This window comes from Pseudoliparis swirei, chromosome 20, assembly GCF_029220125.1.
Source record: "Pseudoliparis swirei isolate HS2019 ecotype Mariana Trench chromosome 20, NWPU_hadal_v1, whole genome shotgun sequence".
Classification (NCBI taxonomy): Eukaryota; Metazoa; Chordata; class Actinopteri; order Perciformes; family Liparidae; genus Pseudoliparis; species Pseudoliparis swirei.
Window position 1 is genome coordinate 5,184,694 of NC_079407.1, and position 21,384 is coordinate 5,206,077.

Consider the following 21,384-nt stretch of genomic DNA (forward strand, 5'->3'; position numbering starts at 1 on the left):
CATGGTAATACATCTCCGTTATTTCATGTATTGATCACACCCTTGAGATGAGATTAGGACATCAGACGCAGGCCGGGATGCAGAGAGGGAACGAGTGCATGAGTACAAAGAGAGAGGAGAAAAAAAGAGGGGGGGGGGGGGAGGAGGAGGGAACAATACCTCCACATGTCCCCACATGACTGACTCATCTCAGGAAGAGGAGATAGGGAGATGAAAACAGGAAATCAGAGTGACTGTGGGCGCAGAGGGGATGAAAAAAAGACACAAGAGGGGGGCCGGCGGTTCTCGGGATACGAATCCTCTCCCTGGGGGGACTTAGTGCGCACTCTGGTTTCCAGTCGGGTTTAATATTTATTTTTCCGAAACTCGATAAGGACCCTGATCCTCATGCCAATTGGTCAATTACACAACTGATGGTTTCTCTAATGGAGTTAATACAACAGTAATTGGAGACAGAGGAGAAGGAGAACGGCGAGGGTTGTGTGGAGATGGAGAGCACGTATATTGTAGTCGACCGTTAATGGAAGAAGAAAAAAGACGCCGCACAGCGAGATCCTCCGCAACGTTACATATTTGACGTGACAGTTACAGCTCTGATAATCTGTTGAAGGGTATGATGCTACAGGAGGCGCGGGGGGAAGGTGACGTCTGTTTCTTTATTTAACCCACGTTAATTAAGTTACGTCGGACAGAAGATACGAGTGGGATTAAGGAAGGCTGTTGATTGGCTCTTTAGTTTATATTTAAAACCATAAACAAGAGAACAAATGGATGGCTTGGGTCCAGACATGTATGCTCTCCTGAGGACGCTTTGTCCTAACCTTTGGGGATCGCTAAACTTTTTTAAAAATCATCGGGACAATGTTTTAAGACCAAACACCTCAAGAAATAATGACATTTCCATGACTCTGATCTTAAGGATGTGAACATGACCCTTTGGCCACCTTTAAAGACTGTACATTAGAAATGGATGTCGTTGAAAACAGGGACACATTTCCAAACTGGACAACGCCTTGGCAGCAACCCGTCCATCACAAGGTAGCCGCTCCTTCAAAGATACCCCGCTTTACTGTCTTTGACTCTAAATGGGACCTTCATTTCCTGAATGCGAAAAAAAGCAACTATAAGACACTTTAGTATTAGTTTCACTATCCAGAACTGAAAATTTTTCCCATTTAAAGTAATACATAGACCAGCGGTTCCCAAACTCAAGAATGCCGCGGCCCAATTTGAAATCTGAAAATCTTCTGCGGCCCACCCAAGCCTTTAATCACAACTCTGATCAAAACATAAACTTGGGATGATTAAATGACCTTCAGAATTTAACCGATTAGAAATGTATTCACCGACAATGTATGTTTTGTATTCCATTTTCTCCGGAGCTCATATATATTTACTTTAATACTACAAGAGGGCGCCCCATTTGACATTGTTTTGTTTGGCGGCGCCTTTTGTTGAATAACGACAGGCGGACAAGAGCAGCCGTTTCGAGCGAGAGCCTTATTGTTTTATTAATCTGTTCGTTTAAATTGTTTGTGCGTCATCAATTAATGTTTCACAGAACTAATGTGCCGCTAGAATTGTTCAAATAATACTTAAACTAAGAAAAAGATGTACGTTTTGTATCTTATCAATTATCAATCGTTTTAAGTAAAATACAGAAATTTGCAACCCTAATGTTACGACCAGGTCTTAGACGCAACAGGAAAGAGCGAGACCACTATCCAACTTTGCGGTTTTTTGTTGTTGTATTTATTTGGTTCTGGGAGAACAGCTTCAGGAGCTGACAAGGCCAAAATACAAAAAACAAAACACCTCTTACTTTTAAAAGGAAACTAACTAACCTAAGCAAACAAAAAATAAAATCAATATCCACCGTTCTTCCCTAACTCCCTAACAAAAACAGATGACAAAAAGAAAGAAAATGTCGTCAAACTCCCTACTTCCCTGCACAATATATACAAGTGTTACAAATAGGTTTGTGGAGAGTGACACACCCACACACACCTACACACACACACACACACACACACACACACACACACACACACACACACACACACACACACACACACACACACACACACACACACACACACACACACACAGCAGATACGAAGCAAACAAATACATATTTTTATATTAATTTCAAACTTTTCAAAATTGAAAATTAAAAACATTTTATTTATTTATTGTAAATTACCTCTCGCGGCCCACCTGCAGTACCTTCGCGGCCCACCAGTGGGCCCCGGCCCACACTTTGGGAATCGCTGACATAGACACAACAGCAGGTATGCATGAATGCGTTGCTACCTTGTGATTGACCGGTCGCGACCTCTGCAATGTCTGGTCTGGGTGATGTTCATATTTTCGCCTTGGAACACACAAGAGTTCATTGTAACCTTTGTTGCTAGCCTAACAATGTTTTATCCAGTGTTTCTTTGTACTTAGTTCCACCCTCTCGGATCAATGTTGGACCGCCATTTCCAAAGCACTTATCCTATTTAGGGTCGCGTGAGCCAATCCCAGCTGAAGGCAGGGTTGACCCTGGACAGGTCACCAGTAAAGAAGCTATATCGTCCCTGACGGACAACGCACTCTGGCAGCTCCTTCAGCCACCGGTGGCTTCACCCCCGCTGAGTGAAGACGAGGAACCGCATGTCCTTCCTTCCTGCTGCTGCCATAAATACACTGTGCAATTAGTTATACTGTTTCAGTTATTGTGGATTCTTTCCCGTTTTTTTTATTAGTTTTTATTGCTTATTTACACTTGTTTTGATCTCGTTTCTTATTTACGACGTCTATTGTTTGGACTTTTACCCACCACACCAGCGCACATTGAATACAAATGATTAGGTACCAGTATCTAAAAGAATACACAGCCTAAAAGTCCTAATTTACGGTTTATTAAAGAGTAAAACATTGACAGTGTATTAGAGAGAAGTGCGGCAGTACATTTTGGATAAAAGCCGTCGTCTGCTTTTAGGGATTTTTTAAAGCAAAACTATAACTTTAGATAATCTGTTACATCGGAAAGAACATCCCATCTCTTAATGATCGCTAGGCAGCGGAGTAAATCCCTTTGTCTCGCGTCTTTCCTTTCCGTCTTCCTGTGCGTCGTTCTATCTCTACGCCTCTCCTGGTTACAAAGTCCGCTCCGCATATAGAGGTACAAGAGATGGATGTGTGAGCCGGTCAGCTGCCCAACAGGGGAGCACAGGCATCTCGGATATGTGCAGAAATGCGCAGAGGTCAGGGGAGCAATAATTAGGAGGCAACTGCTCTCCAAGTTGCCGGCTGTTTCCTGTGGGAACGCCGAGCCTCGCCCTCCCTCTCGCCTGCTGTGATATGAATAGATACAAAGATGACAGCAGACAGGAGATGCGACTGTCCAGCGAGACACCCTGACACACTCATTATCAACCAACAGGAAGAGGAAAATGCTGGCGTGTGTGTGTGTGTGTGTGGGGGGGGGGGGGGGGCATGTTTCTCGGATTACATAAAGTCCTTTAAATACAGAGGTGATGAGCAGCAAGAAGAGGAAGCAGATCACCTTTTAATGCCGCTGCCCTGCTGATAGAGTAGAAGAAGGGCAATGGATTCTGTGTTTGTGCTTCAGAGTGTGTGTGTGTGTGTGTGTGTGTGCGTGTGTGCACTTTGTTTCAGTTAAAAAAACAAACACCATTTATATTCTACAAAGCATCACTTTGGCACACACGCATCTCCACACTGTTGTGGCCACTGACTCACAACCAGATGGTGTTTAGTTTTTATTTCCAAAAGGTTCTCGGTTCCAGTCTCGGTTGATCAGATCTGCAGACGGGTTTTCTTCTCAGGCAATGATTCGTTCTACCCCAGATCTGTGGTGCCACTCCATTGAGTTGTGACTAGTCGCTCTATTGATCTTTGAAAATACATTTTAAACACAGGAATATACTTCTTGCCCCCCCCCCGTGAGGACGTCAGTGCCCCAATCGGCCCGGTCAATACAGTTCAGACATGACACTTCTCTCTTCTAACTGCTCAATTATTCCTGGAATTAATCCAAGCGGTGGACGAAACCGACACCAGTGAAGCTCTCCAGGCGCACACTCACATTCCCACCCTCGGAAACACACGAGTGTGTGTGTGTGTGTGTGTGTCATTAGGTTCCTCCCAAAGAAACAGGGTTAATTATACTGCAGTGAGTGTGTTACCCTGGGTGATACTCTGATGGTTCACTGTAACATACCGCAGCCGATTGACTGACTTCTTCTTCTCCGCATCTTTGAGGCCGGATTCACATTTGTATACGCAAAAGAGAAAACACCTCCGAGCTGGGGAAAGCTTACGTACCGCAGCTTTTTTGTCTTACCTTTGAAATGTCAGTGTTGTTTTGTGCCTCGCTGCACAAATGGTGCCAGGAGACCTTTGATAGACATTTACCTGTACGCACTTCCCACCGGCAGGGAGACACAGATAAAGGCCACGGGCTGTTTAATGTTGCTGTTTATATACCCGTTTCTTTGGGTAGCTCCTGAAGGATGATAGTCGATGCACTAGCAGGTGACTGTAATGCATTAGTAGCTGCATAAAGATGGACCCAGTGAACACCTGAATTATGTAATAATCTACATTTCATGAACAAAATGTAGAAAAACACCTCACTATGTTGTTGGTCTTCGACATGGGAAGAGGTGTCATGTATATTCTCTTTTCTATGACTTTGTTTTCAATGGATGTCATTCAAACGTGATCCATGGGAAGACGCACCTCTCGCTCCTTCCTTGTTTGTCTATTTTGCGAATGCTCATAAATCTGCCACTTTTGATGTCTGTCAAACAATGACTGTGCATCTTCTCTTCGCCCGAAGAGCGAGTTATTTAATTATAAATAAACAAAATGGTTTTTTTGGGGGTCATTTGGAAAAGTATCGCATGTGATACACATTGCTGCCTGGCATCGCTGCTCTATCATATCACAGGATGAGCCGTAAATCATATCTAATCGTATTATTTTTCTGGGAGCCGGTTCCTCTTTTATCACTGCCCGATCTCACCGTCTCACTGGCTTGAGTCGGAGGGGGGGAAAAAACCCAGTTGAGTGTCCCTCGCATGACATTGAATACCGCTCGCTTCTCAACCGTCTCCACCACGGATAAACGCACGAGCAAGAAAGGTCGTGAAAGGAAATAGGGAGGGAGATATGAAGACGGAGAGGGTGAGGCGCTCCATGAATGAATGTCAGGCAGATTGCGGAAAGAGAGAAGACAGCAGAGCAAGGTAGAGAGAGAGAGAGAGAGAGAGAGAGAGAGAGGGAGAATAAATGAAACTCATCCTAAAATAGCACTGTGCATAGATGGATAAATAGGGCTGTCTTGGGTGGGTCTCTGGATACAAGTTAGAGACAATACAATCTCATCCATTACACCCAAAGACAAGGCTGACTGTCACACACACATGTTTGTGTGTGTGTGTGAGAAACACTGTTTTAGAGCCCCCCCCCCCCCCCCCCCCACAACTGCCAATCACAAAAGGAGTGAAACTCACAAGAGGAACAAAAGAGAGTTTAAACTCGGAGGTAATTGAGGGTAGAGAGGAACACCAGGGAGGGGGAGACGGGGGAATGGAAATACGAGTGACTCAGTGAATCAAAAACACTCGTAAAATACTGTGTGTTGTTCGGGACGTGGAGAAGAAAAGCAACAGGAAATGCTGCCCTTTGAAAACCGGCAGCTCTGCCTGAAGAGGTTTTCACTCGGGGAGAAGATTTTCAGAAATCTTACATCTGAAGGAAAACATTTCAAAATAATCAATGTGAGCGTGAGATCCACCGGGAGGCGAAACCCCTCTGCATAAACAGCCACTGCTGAGCAACGGTAACGAGACACAACAGGTCCGTCAAGCGTGGAAGGAGTGAGCGTGGGGCTGTAACGAGGGCGATACTTTTCACTTAAAATGTCTTTTTTATCTTTAAAAAAAAGAAAAACACACCAGTATAAAGTGTGCCAACTTCAGCGGCACGCATTCGCATGCCTGGCTATCCCTGTTACCTCGCAGCATCGGGGGAGCTCGTCATTCGTGAATCATATTGCGGGTCGCTTCACGTTATGAAATTAATCTGTTTTCATTGGATTGTGGGAAGTTCACACTCCCACACCGCCAGCCGAGCACATTATAGAGATGGCATTACGTTTGTGAAGCACGTGGGTCAGTCCGCATCCTAAGAGTCTCTTTTTTATTGCCGTTATTTTAAAAGTGAAAATACAGTTTGGGTCAGTGTCTAACCACCGACGTGCTTGTTGGAGTATGCAGCAGCTAAGCAGCCGCATGGGGTTGCATCAGAAACTAAATGATGAAACATGTATGTTGGAGCTATTTAATTTGTCTTTTGTATTTAGGTTTTATTGTAAAGTAATATTGATCGTTTATTGCTTATTTAGGTTATATTTTAAATATGTTAGTTGTTTCTTATGATAGTTGTAGTTTAGTTTAATATATTTAGTTGTAGGTTCACTGATTGGGTAACACTGGGCACCTGTGGTTATATGTAGAGGTGGGTATAGGCACAGGACCAGCATGCACCAGGGTGGCCAATGTTTTTTTACCACAGCACAGGGAAGTGTCAACATTTTGTTTGTTCTTTTTCTGTTGGTTTAAGAAATAAATTCTTAGAATACTAACAGGTGGAAATGGACAGTACTTCCTTTTGCATGCGTCAACACCAAAACCCACGGTGCATCAGTGGCGGTTTGATTTATGTTTTTGTTTGATTTCGAACGACAAATGGCCACTAAAATGTATGATCAGACACTTATTTTGTAGGGCTAACTAGCTCTTCAATGCATTTAAAGAACACTACTGTTTGATTATGTCCATATGACATCCGGCTTTAGCCTCCGCTACAATATCACGTACGCAGCAAAGTATAGATATTCAAAACACTTTTTAAGAAAACTCGTCAGACCGCGTTTTATACCAAATCTCGTTTGCAACGACGATTGGAATCAGTTGTTATTTTGCAGATTATAAATAAAAAACCAAAGACGATTCTTTCAAAAAACGACCATGAGTAAGAGCATAAAGTTTAACAGCGGCAGCAACAGAAGCCGGCGGTCACCAACAGCCCCGGGGCCGCCGGCTGTTCGTCCGCTCGTCACGTGAGCCAGTCTTGACATTGCCCGTTTGTTAATAAATCAGATTGGACCAACGTGTGCAGTCACACAACAGAAGTGGAAACCGCGGAGATTCTTGGAATCGAGTGCATGGGTGTGGGTCACTTCCCTCTTCCCACGCGGCTGCCCAGCTGGCTGCGTGGTCACAGATGACTGTGTGTCGGAGGAATGGAGTTTTAGCTGCCACCAGCTGCTGGCGTAATTTATGTTCTCAGTTGGTCAGCACCAACAATTTCCATAACCACGTGGCTGCTGCAGGACACACGAACAACGACTCCATGAGCCCAACTGGATGGCTCTCATCCTGAGTGGGGTCGATTTACCGGACAGGAGCTTCACCATTAGTGCGCGTGTTTGAAAGGTCTACTCTGCTATTCAAATGAATTTGAATTTCTGAGGAAATGTATCCATGAGACATTGAGATTACAAAGAGTCGCTTTTTTTTATTGTGGCATGTTCTAATATGTAAAACAATGTCCCTGAACAGTTGGGACTAGATCCTTGTAAAGATACACGCTATTCACAAAGCATTCCGGCCCTTGAGAGAGCTCTTACGGTACAAAAACAACAACTGAACAGGAAGCGCAAGTGTTTCTTGAGCAGAGGAGAACATGGCGGAGAGAGAAAGAGGGAGAAATAAATCAAATGAAATGTCTCAAAACGCTGAACGATGCTGCGGGGAGAATGCTCGTGGTCGATCCCACACAAATGCGATAACCATACAACCACAGCAATGATGATGTGGCCACGACACTATGATATTTGACAACCGGGAAAATGTTCACTGGTTTGTAGATTCACATGACGACCAGCGCCGCTGTTAGACCAGCAATCACAGAAACTGATGATTTAGCCAACGGAGATGCCCGTTACGTTAAAATAGTATTGATAAATGACATAAAGACATAAGAAAACTAGAATGGGCCCTCGGTAGAGCGCATACCTTCTGATATCACAAGATTGGGCATTGAATTATGAACATGTTGGCATTAGTTGCATGCCAATTGGATACAAATTGACCGTGCTATGGTAAAAAGAATAATGTGACCTTTCATGACCTTGACCTTGACCTTGGACCCGATAGATCCCAAAATCGAATCAAATGGTCCCCGGATAATAACCAATCATCCCACCAAATTTCATGCGATTCGGTTTAATACTTTTTGACTTATGCGAATAACACGCACGCACGCACGCATACAAATACACGGCGATCAAAACATTACCTTCCGCATTTTCAATGCGAGGGTAACCATCAACCAATCACACCAGTTTAAAATAATACACCATAGCAATGGGGTCAACCACAACTCCCCGCTCAGTTGAACACGTTTACCAAATGAACCGTAAGCCGCGGCGCCTCGGTAGAATCGGGCAAAGTGAGGAGCTCTCGGGGAGTGTTTTCATCATGCTCGTGAAAACGGCCCCTGTCGTCACGCCCTGCAGAAGCTCCTCAACTCCTTCTCCTTATTAAGGACCCTCAAAGAGATATTTAATAGACCACTGACAAGTGTTTGATGAGATTTTTCTCTTCAGGGACCGCTACTGCTGAGATACTTGCATAACTGTCAAATAAAATCAATCTATCTACTCCAAAGGGAAATATGCATGCAGGGTTTAAAACAGCGAAACAATGCAAATCAGACAACCGGGAAAATCACACAAAACCGTGGAACCATAACAAATTATTAAAGCAACGGCGAGAGATGAGAAAACTACGACGATGCAATTTCAGTTTGCATAAAGTACAAATGTGGAAAATGCAATATCTAAGTTGAGGAAAGGGGCCAGCTATTAATGTGCATTCAGTTTGTCATGTTCAGAATATCAATCGCCCTCCACTCAATTCAGACATTCAGTCGTTTTCCTTTTCTAGCCGTGAGCTGGAGGCGAGAGCTCAAACTCTCTGTATAACACGGAAGCTGTCTCCATCTGCAAAGATGTCAGACAACAGAGAGAGAAAAAAGAAAGATGAAGCATAAACATCAAGGCAGAAAAGCATTTCTGGAGAGTTTGTTTTCCTGAGGAACATATCCGGCTTCCCATTTTGAGAAACCTCGATTGATTTTGAAACAAACTTTGGCGTCCAAATATTTGTCGCGATCCGCCCGCTCGATTTCCTCTCCCTTTGTATTAGCGCGGGACGACTTTCGAAAATCAATACCCATGTCCTTAGTTGTTGCTACATTAAGCAGGATGAGAGACCTGCCGAGCCATTACCCAGACTCCTCCTGCTCCTCCACAGGCCGGTGATCCGACTGAACAACCCAATCCTCGGAACATTTTATTATGTGTCCGGTCTCATCATTACTTTGACAGGTGTTCTTATAAATAATAAATATATAGAAGGTGAGGAAGACCTTGTATGGATCGGAATCGGGATTTGATTTAAAGGGAGGCTGTTAGCGGTCACGGAGACCTGTTGGTGAAGGAGCAGCTGCAGGTGCAGCGCTGCTGGGAGGGATTTTTCGATGATGGAGCTTTTATTGCACTGAATTCTGACAGTGAGTGAAATGTTGTCCATTTCAATATGTTTGCGGTGTGGGGGGGGGGGGGGGGTCAATGTGCGTGCATTATTATGTCTGTCGATGAAGAAATAGTGCAACATTTTGGGGAAATATTCAGAGGTATTTCCCTTAAGAAGGGTTTCCTTGAGTCTTTAACAGCTGAAAGATAAAAAATGATTTACCTGTGGGGAAAAAAAGCATATTTAGTCTCAAGGTCAGGCTATATGTACGTTTGACCATTTAACCCTCCTGTTACCTTTATATTTACTGACATATTTTACCCTCGGGGTCAATTTGACCCCAGCAATTAAAACCTCCAGAAAATCATTAGAATTAATATTGTTTTCCAAGTTTAAGTGTGAGGTACTTTATGTTTGTTTGTTGACTACCTAAATAGCCCTTTAAATATATAAAAAAGTTGATATTTCTTATATGTTTGACACAGTGAAAAACAGCCTGTGGTCAAATTGACCCCAAAGAACACCGACATTAAACATTGAATGGGGTCAAATTGACCCTAAAGGTAACAGGAGGGTTAAAAGGAGTATATTCCTACTCAAAATACATTTAATCTTGTTAGATGATACGTTTTAAAGCCTTTAATCTTAACGGGGACGGGGAGGGAGGAGGGAGGGAGGGAGGGGGCAACACAGTGTGAGAACAGAAAGCCCGATGCTGGGAGTATAGATTAGGTCTCAAAAACACACCGGCATCATAAATTAATCCGTCTCCTCTTACACACACACAACACACACACATACACGCACATGCACACTCCCCCCGCACACTCATTCTCTCGCCTCTCGCTTACCACCACCTGCACCGCACAACACACAAACCAAGAGGGACATGCAACCATAACCTCTTGGGCCCCTGTTGTTATAAGAACTGTCGAAACACAACTCATACATCGCGACACACATCACACACACACACACACGCACATACATGAAAAAAAAGAAGAAAAACCAGTCTGCGGCTGGAGATAAATGTTCTATGGAGGACATCAATGCATGCAGGGTAATATAAACATTCAGATACGAGCAGCGGACCTCATGCGGTTCAACTTAATGGAGGGCGCATGTACGTTGGGGCTCTATCTGCACAGAGACTACGAGAGGAATACACAGAAGAACCGGGCAAGGAGCAAGATTGCATTCCCGTAGGTTTGGATGTTGTGTGTACGTTGCCCTATTTATGGGAGAGCGGGGAAAAAAACGTGGACAAAGAATGAAAATGACATTTTCACAAATGCTCTGCTCCAAAGACCCACAAACAAGTCGACACAAAGTGTTCCCTGTCATTATGTTGTCGGTCATTCACTTCTCCTTGCACTCATTGTTCGAGTAAGCCCGCTTCGAGGACGTGAAATACCTCGGGGTACATACAGCTTGTCTGGACCCCCGACTGACCGCCCTTTTCCTCACTATCACTGAGTGTGTGTGTGTGTGTGTGTGTACCACGCAGCCGTCAGCCTGTGGGAACCCAACCACTTATTGAACGCTGGAAATTCATCGATTCGTTCAATTGAAGGCACAATATACACAATGTCAGCGTATCATGAACTGAAAATAATCGAGGTATTGATTCCTAAGACGTCAGGATGAGGTCATACGACGGGTTTCTATCATTTCAGTGGACAACATAATCACATCACCAGGAACCAGCTGCCGCACAACGAACCTGCAGGGCCCCAGGAGGTCTGGGCCAGTTGCCCGATTGGTGTGGCAGCTAATCCAGCCTCGCCGCCAGGGGTTCATTTTACACTATCGGAAACTAAATAAAACACACGCACGCACACACACACACACACACACACACACACACACACACACACACACACACAAACACCCGGAGGTCATAGAAACTTATCAGCATTTGCAAAGTGAGTTACACTCTATTTTAATGTAGCCTATTTTGGTCCCGGCTATTAGAACAGAGCAGCAAAGTGCATTCAGTGCCGCATATCAGATAATCACACACACACACACACACACGCCTAGCCCAGACCACGCTGTATGCATCCTACACCACAATAACACTAAAAAGTGAAACTCGGCTCTGATTCCAATTGAATTGTCCGTGCGCTGCTGATCATGTGACCTCGGCCACAACAGCTCCGCCCCCGGGGGCGGCTTAGCGGAGGGAAGCGAACCTCACACACCGTTTGTTACCAGGTGGGATTTTCCCAGGGGTCATATTGACCTGCAGCCCTGAGGTAGAATTAGCAGTAAGACGATCTACACACACACACACACACACACACACAACACGGCGTGTGGTGACAATCCCCTCACAGGTGCTTTTGAAGTAGCCCTTTCTGAAGGAGCACGGCATCAACGGGCTCCCTGAAGGCACCATCAGGCCTTCCTCTCACGATAGAAACCTGGCTCTCAAGAAGTCCTCGAGAGATTGACAAGACACTTCTTTTTCATGCTTTCTAGGAATTCATTTCAAAGTCTGCTCGTGTCCCGCTTTCTTCTCTCCACTGCCCTGGTGCTCCAGTACCGAACATTAGATGCTATCAACAAGTGTCCATTGAGGCTTGTGTGGAGAGCAAAAGAAAAATATTTCAGAACCACACATAGAAAGACACAAATAGAGCAGTGGATATTTGCTCTGCACCTTTTCCTTTGATCTCTCTCTTTTGAACACTTTTTTCTCCCATGCGCCCCGCTCTGCTTCTGTCCGCTCAGGCCCTCTTGTTTGCTCTTCAGAAGCACTCACAAACAAACCTCTATTCACCTACAATCCTCAACACCGTTACATCTCTCCTCCCCATCCGTCGCTTCCACTGACCGAGAGACGCACGAGACACGCGCGCTCTAATAACGTTTTGAGAAAAGAAAAGAGTCGCGGCTCCTATTATAAAACCGCACATGGAAATTCATTGAACTGAAAAGAGCACAAAGAGCCCCGAGCTCCTGAAGATAACCCAGACGTGACAAGCAAATAAAGTTGTGCACATTAAAACGGCAGACTCTCGGCTGCTCCCTAAGCCATTAATCTTCGATACGGGACAAACTTCACCCACTCTTCGTTTTCCTCTCTCTCTCGCTCCCTCTCCCTCTCCTTCTCCTTCTCTTTGGCTTTGTTGCGAGACTTGTGCAGGAGTCCGATCAGGATCACGGCGGCCCGGATGCCGGCCTTTTTGTTGTGGAACCGCCTTCCGGTCTGAGACGTGCTGGACGTCTCTGCCGGTGCCACGGGGGGCTCCGGTGACAGGCGGTCCAAGGTCAGGCCGGCTCCGGGGTCCCTGGGCTGCGGGACCTGCTTGGTGGGGGGGGGTTTGCGGGGCTCCAGTGTGAGCGGTGGGGTGGGGGGGTCACAGTCTTGGTGCGGTGTGCCTCGTCTGGTTCGGAGGCAGCTGTCAAGTTTGCTATCTGGCCCTGCACCGTCGGGTTCAGAGCCTCTCCGGCAGACCTTGTGGCGCAGGTCTGGATCAATAATCCCAAAGTTAAAGATCCTGTAGCCCCTCTCGGTCCGATTAAACCTGCGTTCGTCTCGGTCTCGGGACGATCGGCGAGCACTTCTCGTAATCCCAGAGGTCCAGAGTGGCACTGTTGGACTCCGGCTCAAGGTGAACTTCTCTCTGCATGCGCTGCGTCTGCAGTAAATCGGTGCTCCGCAGCTCCATCACACATCATGGTCCCCGGCGAGGAGGATGAAGAGGACTGACAGCCGCGCAGACGCGCTCACCGAGGCACTGCATCTCTCTGTCTGCCGACCTCGAACGTCCCACCTCTCCCTGCTTCTCTTACATGCTGACTTTTTTTCTCTCCTCTGTTTCTGCTGCTGCTCTGCTCCCTCCTTCCTGATGCTAGACTCCGCCTTCCTCCGGCTGATAGGCTGGAAAGTACAAGACCCTCCTCTTCCTCCTCCTCTTCTACTGTATGCCTCCCTCCATCTCTCCCTGCCCTTGGTTCTACCGTGTTAATAATCGTATTTTAATCTCCCCGACCTGGTTCTATCCATGCTTGATTTTATTTCTCGACACATGCATGTACACATCTTTCTCTCTCTCTCTCTCTCTCTCTCCCTCCCTCTCTCTCCCTAACACACTCAATCCCACTGTGTGAAATCTCAATTTAAACAAGCTTATCAGTCGATTGCCTGCTGTGCGGTTGCCAAGGACATTGGAATTGAATTGTAACCTCACAAAATGCGAGGAGATTAAATGACACCACATGGAAAAATTATAATTTTAACCAATTTGACATGGTCTCTTGTGCACAGACACACTGGGAAATACATCACACAGTTTTTTTTCTTCTTTTCACGCCGCATTTCTGGTTTGCCGCCTGCCATTATTGCATGGTGCCACATATTTTCTCCAATATACCGTCTCCAGTTTACTCCTCGGTTACAGATCCGTTATCAGAGATAAAGTAGACATCTTCCAGGAATATGCTGATCTTAATCTTGGGCCACCTGTTCTTCTTTTCCCGAATAGTTTGACATTCTGATAAATACGCTAATTGCCACTCTTGTGTCTGTACTATTGAATATTAATTGATATTACGATTAAACAAAAAGGTTTTGGGTGTTTTGTTTTCCCGTCTTTATGCTCAGCTAACCGCATTCTGGCTGCATTTTAACCCTCCTGTTCCCTTTAGGGTCAATTTGACCCCATTCAATGTTTAATGTCGGTGTTCTTTGGGGACAATTTGACCCCAGGCTGTTTTTCACTGTGTCAAACATATAAGAAATATCAACTTTTTTATATATTTAAAGGGCTATTTAGGTAGTCAACAAACAAACATAAAGTACCTCACACTTAAACTTCGGAAACAATATTAATTCTAATAATTTTCTGGAGGTTTTACCCTCGGGGTAAAATTGACCCCGAGGGTAAAATATGTCAGTAAAAATAAAGGTAACAGGAGGGTTAAACATTGAATGGGGTCAAATTGACCCGAAGGTAACAGGAGGGTTAAACTGCCTGACATGAGAGTCTCGTCTCCTTTAACTGGCAACAATAAAGTTAATAACAGTATTTCCTTAACGTCAAGGCATTAGTATTGGAAACAGATCGGATGTCATTATTTTAATAAATACAAAAGTACATTTATATTCAATATATGTGTCTATTTGACCCGTTTTGTTTTCTCTAAGTAAAGAAAGCAATGTTTGAGTCAAGCCTGTTGTTGCCGTACACGTAGAGAAGGACCAGTCACTTCCACAGTGAGGCACACAGCTCAATAATTATACGTTGGGGGTATTGGCTGATACCCAAAGCGCAGGTATCGGTATCGAGACGTCTTGAACGCACCCTTATTTCCTGTGAAAGTAAATACGGATTTCCATCTCGTTACAGTATTACCATAACCCAGATCAACTTCGTGCACTATTGACAGAGTCATGCATCTCTGGCTTGTCTCAATAAACAGCTTTACGCTATTGATTCCCCTATTTATATAATGACTCCGTGTTTGAAAAGGTTCTGGCACTGTCGCGGAGCGTGAAATATTCCCGTCGCAAAACAAACGTTCACGTCGAGTGGAGAAGGAAGAAGAAAAAAAACCGCCATGTGAATTACGAGAGTCTCTCCCGTGGCGGCGGGGATAAAACTCTGAAGACGGACAAGGACACCGACATAAAGCGATGCCGGCGACGTGAGGGCCTGATGCGGCAGAAGAACACGAGCGCGGTGAATCACGTCGCACATCTGGTGCAGCTCGTCTGGGTGACGGGCGGCGACGACAGCGAGAGGGGATCATTTTGTCGCATGCCTGAGATGGAGTGCCTCAGACTCTCTGCCAGAGGTCAATTAGTGAAATGCATCACCCGAGACAAGAAACAAAGACATCTCGGTAGCTGAGATGCTTCAAACGGCAGCCAGGGAATAGATGAAGCCGGAGAAACGGCGGCAACAAAACAACAATACTATGGAAGGCCCCATCATTGCTCTCTTCCTGTGTGTGATCAGCGCCATAGCAACCGGACGGCTGCCTGAGGAACGGCCCGTCGGAGCCCCCAAGGATGTTTGCCTTGACACCCACCCGACTAAATCCCTCGGTAGATTATATATATATACACTACCGTTCAAAAGTTTGGGGTCACTTAGAAATGTCTTTATTTTTTAAAGAAAAGCACTGTTTTTTCAATAAAGATAACATTAATCAAAAATACACTCTCTACATTGTTAATGTGGTAAATGACTATTCTAGGTGGAAACGTCTGGTTTCTATTGAAATATCTCCAGAGGTGTATAGAGGCCCATTTCCATCAACTATCACTCCAGTGTTCTAATGGTACATTGTGTTTGCTAATCGCCTTAGAAGACTAATATCTGATTAGAAAACCCTTGTGCAATTATGTTAGCACAGCTGAAAACAGTTATGCTGGTGATATAAGCTATACAACTGGCCTTCCTTTGAGCTTGAAGTTTGAAGAACAAAATTAATACTTCAAATATTAATCACTATTTCTAACCTTGTCAATGTCTTGACGATATGTTCGATGAAATGTTCAATTCATTTGATAAATAAAAGTGTGAGTTTTCATGGAAGACACGAAATTGTCAAGGTGACCCCAAACTTTTGAACGGTAGTGTATATATATATATATATATACTGTATATATCTTTTGGACATTTTGCTTTTAAAAACTTCAATTTAGGATTTTTGATTTAAGCGATCGGCGGTCATGGCTCCCTCGCTCTAAACCACCCGGAGGATTGTCCAAACTCCCACGTGGAGGCAAACAAACAAACTCAACTGGACCATCAAATGTCCCCGAGAGATCAGCTGTAAAACAAATATACACTCGCAACAACACACTCTCACTCACACACACACACACACACACACACACACACACACACACACACACACACACACACACACACACACACACACACACACACACACACACACACACACACGTGCGGTGACTCTGCCTTTTCACTGGGGCCCTATCCTGCGTCATCAAGGGGAGGAACGAGACACCGGTATCCATTCACCTTCACACACAAAGAACCCACCGCTCGCTCTCTTTCAAGCCCCGTCCCCTCGCTCTCCCACTCGCTCACACACTCGCTCAGGTGTGAGATTGTTCCCGTTCGACACACTAAGGTGTGCGAGTGCTCTTCTGAGTTTGAATAAACATGCAGGTGAGATGGGGTGAAGTTCACCACAGTGTGCCAGTGGGCGGAGGCACTCGAACTGAGTGTGTGTGTGTGTGTGTGTGTGTGTGGAGGGATTTACATACGTGAACCTATTTGACAAAGGCGGGTCCTCATTCCTTGAATCATCCGTTTAATTTTTTTTATTTGAAACACTGTTCACTGAGGTCATGAGTCCCCGATGCAACCGTCGGATAGGTTTGACAAGAAGCCGAACAGACACCCTCTTTCAATTATTTGGATTTTTCACATTTTATTTATTCAAACGAACATTCAAGATAACTCTTTCCCAGCTTCAACGTCAACCTACTGCTATAAAGCCTTCTCCAGATCGCGCTCATATTTTGGGAGATTGAGTTTAAAAACATCAAAATCAGCTTATTAAATATACATATACAAAATCTGAATTGTTTTTTATGGCGGGAAAAAAGAAGATGTTCTCTCTTTTTGTGTTATTGAGTTGAGTTTTACACTGAACCCAACGACGCCCGCATAACGCCGCCCCAAAAAAAGCATCCCGGCCTCGTGGAGGCAAAAAAGAGGCGTGTCCTGTGACACAACAGCATCTGCGTGTGGTCAACTTTAAACGTGGCTGCCACACTAAAGTTCACTTTCAAAGTGCGACCAATGAGAGAAGCGATATGTGACACACGGCCACACTGAATATCTGCTCTCTGCAACATGCCACGCCGTGGTGAGCGGGGAGCGAACGTTAAACGCTCTTTTCATCTGAAGGCTCTCTTCCTCTCCCCCCGGTTTGTGCCCGTACTTTTTACACGGAAGGGTGTAATAATGCCGCAACATTCCCACCTTGAACACGTTGTGTGAAAGGGCCTTCTGTTTCTCCTGATTGCACACACACACACACCGAGACACACAAACACACACACACACACTCAATGGTGCCAAGCAGCCTTTCCTGTCACTTCACAGCTTCTCAAGTGTCTCCCAAACAAACAGATGCCAGTCTACCAACATCACCTCTCTGCACAGCTAATTATATTCCAAGGCACACAAATACACACACACACACACACACACACACACAGACACATCACATTACATGCAACTCTGAAATACCCATCATAAAAATACAACGTGGCAGACCTTTTCTGCACAAGGACAGTTGTTTGTACGCGCACACACACACACACACACACACACCAAATGCTTGACCCAACTTCTAGCCCGCTAAAGAAAATGACCGTCACAACTGCTGCTAAGTAACTACTCCATCCTTTTAACACTCACTTGTCCCTTCCTTTCCACTCCAATCTAATCCAATCCCCTTTTCCCCATCCTCCATGTTCTTTCTATCTATAACGTAGAAAATCTAGTCATAATGTGAATTCCCTTTATAGTTGTCCATATCATGTGTGTCTGAATGTGTGTGTGTGTGTGGGAGTTTCTGCAGATGTGTTCCTCCACCATGCAGCGACTGCTATGGCCCGTGGAGGGGTGTGTTTTCAGTGTCAAGGAACAACCACGGTTGAAGTGGAAATGGCAAACATACCCTAAATAAGAGATTAGCTCTGAAATGTCATGTCATATAAATCAAATGATGAGCCGTGAAAGTAAACACAGGTAAATGTCGTCTCTCCTTACCTCATGGTTTGGGAATGAGAACGTCTCACATTGAGCATACACAAGCTGCATGGCGTGTGTATTTAAATGTGGGGTATATACTTAGATTAAGAAAACAAATAAACGCTTTAGTTTTCTGTTATTTCAGACATCGCGATTTGATGCGGTTGTGTTTCGCGACGCTCTCTTTAAGGGCCTTTAAAAAAAAAAATTATACAGTCCCTAGATTGATTGCTTTTGAAACATAAAGTACAGTGTTTTTGTTCCTTTGTCTTCCATTGAATATCGGATCTAACGAGGTTTTTGTCCTCGTGTACCGAGGCTCTCTTTGTCACATCAGCACAAGCCGGTGAAAGAAATTCCTCTCTCGGTTGTCAATGGTGACGTCACTGTAATTCAATTAAACTGCTCTTCTATCATAGCGATGAGAGGGAGACAGTCGGATATTGTTTGGTTCAGTAGCTTCTCCATAACTGAAATGATTGGTTTTTTTCCTTCCAAATCTTCATTTTGTTTCCCAATTATCGGGATAAAGACTCGGCTCTTCCATTTTCTTCCAGCCACGCCGAGGCGTTCTCTTCATCTTCCATTTATATTGCAGCTTTTCGTCCTCCTAACGTTCCCCTCCTTCACTGTCCTCCCCTCTCGCTCTACCTCTCCCGTCCTCCAATCAGCAGTGTTACAAAGTCAACCAAGAGAGATTACAAAAGAAATGCATTTCTTTTTTTCAAAGTCTGATTGGTTTTTAAAAGAGAAACCTGCACATAGAGTAGAACTTCTGGAGAAAAGGATGAATCCATTCTGAATTGTACTGTCTACGCAGGAGGCGAGGGTTTTAACCGAACATTTTTAAATAACAGAATAACAATAATCATTTTGTATTTTGGAGGAAAGTAATCTAAGCTTGGTTATCGGGACATAATATGTTATCTAATCATATCGGAATTAGATAATCACTAATCTATAACTCATTACATGCATCAATTTAGAGTCTAATCCTCTCATCCACACCTATCTGACACTCTGGAACATACCTTCTTTTTTATGTGTACTCTTCTCACTCGTATAGAACGCGCTGACCCTTTCCCCCAATCAGTGTTTAAATCCAGGGAACTAATACAGTGACACACATTTATGCATACAGATATATATAGATATAGATATATATATATATATAGATATATATATGCACACAGGAATTCACAAGCTCCGCTCCAGTGCACACGGAGACCCAACGTGAAGGCTGTGTGAAGTGATTTATAACGGTGTTCACAAGAAACATAAATTCATAAAACGCTCAACACTCATGTATTTAATCATTGACGGTTCCTCTTTCTGTCTCATTCAGTATCATTTCCCACTCTAGTGTGTGTGTGTGTGTGTGTGTGTGTAGGCAGGTGAGCAGTGGCCTCTTGTGTTTGCTCTTTAGGCTAAAATTAGAAGTCAAGCGGCAGCGTAGAATGCCTTATCATTATATATACACTGCACTTTACATAGAAGAGTGTTCAACACCAAAAGCAACAAGAATGTATCCTCTTGACGAGTAGCGTCTGGGTTTTATTAAACAACTTTTATGGACAGGATATTTTCAGTTATATCATCAATAGGTGAAAAAACAGGCCCGAGTGCCACTGATTGGCTGTGGAGTTCGTAAAGTTTAGAGAGACAGAAACAGACATTGTTGAATTTGTAGACACTAAGTAAATATAATAGTGAACATGACCCATTTTGCTCTCCTTCAGTTGCAGTCTAGTTTTTTTTAAATGCTAATCTGCACACAACGCATTCACAAATATATAAATATATATATAAATATATATATAAATATAAATATATATATAAATATATACTGTATATAAATATAAATATATATATATAGTTCGGAGCACTTAATGAAGACATCTGCCAATCTATAAACTGTAAATGGAAGAAGTCTCTGTCTGTCTATCCTCCACCCGTCATTGACTTGGCACTCGTCGTGCGTACCGACTGCGCCAGACGGAAAAGTACACCTGCCTTCCTCTGTCCAATTAAGCTGTCGTTTTCTGTCGTTTTTCTGCCTCTGAGGTCTAAGTGGCGCTCTTATTTCTCCGTCCAGCCGTGGCAGCCGTAGCCTCTCATGCTAACTACCCTTTTCCTCTGCCTGCGATTGCAAATAAATCATCAACAGAGTGACAGAGGACTTTCCCAGAGCGAGTTGACAGCTGCTTTCAAACATGAAAGCTTCATGAATCACTGTTGCGCCATATCAGCAACAGAGCAGCAAACAAACCACAGAAGGCTGGTGGATTATTACTTTAAAATAACTTTACTGTGGCATGCCTGTTCCTCTCAGGCAAAGTAACAGAAGTGAGTTATTACAGGACTGAGGCATGGAAAGTGCTTTTATAAAAGCAATGCACACAGTATGTGGTATTTAGTGACAGAGGAAGCAATGCGTTCAGCTCAGTGGTGAACAATAAAACCGCCGCAATTGGCTGCAATATAAAACCCCCTTTTTTTTTTTCAGTCATTTAAATGTATTTCACTGTTTCCCCGTCTGAAGCGCGTATGAAGCGCTCTCTCGCTCTCTCGCTGTCAGAGGACTAGACTCTATCTTTCATGCTTTCAGGTAATTGAAAGTGCTTTTTACAAATACATGTCGTCTTGCTGGAAGGGTTAGGGTTAGGGTTAGGGTTTGCTTATGGCTGTCTTATCATTCGGGGGCCCAGATGCCTGACTTGGCCTTTTTTTTTTTTTTTTAACCACCTACAGCTTTTACAGCTGCTGCACACATCCCAGGAAGGTGGAGCTCTCTCTTTAAATGTCCATCTGCTGAGGTTTACTCCATTTTCTAAGTATCTTATCCTTGTTTTCATAGAGAGCTGTCATACTTAACGTCAGGCACGTGCACAGATAGAGCCCTAGTGGTGCTCAAGCACCAGCCCTTTTGCCCTGAATGAGAAAAGTGCCCTTTTTGCTGGAGCCCACTTTTTTCATTCATCAGCATTCAAGAATACAAGTTACTCTCTCTG

The 21,384-nt window shown here is 44.2% G+C and overlaps 1 protein-coding gene across 9 annotated transcripts in view; it reads right to left on the bottom strand.

Moving 5' to 3' along the window:
* Window positions 1–21,384, bottom strand: part of rap1gap2a (RAP1 GTPase activating protein 2a) — an 82,868-nt gene that overhangs the window by 29,531 nt on the left and 31,953 nt on the right. For 2 of the 9 annotated variants that reach the window (XM_056440435.1, XM_056440434.1), the window contains exon 1: window positions 12,695–13,288. The exons of the other annotated variants lie outside the window; for them this stretch is intronic. The gene's annotated coding sequence lies outside the window, so the exon portion shown is untranslated. Of the gene's footprint in view, window positions 1–12,694; window positions 13,289–21,384 lie in introns of those variants that run through there. 9 annotated transcript variants of the gene reach the window in all.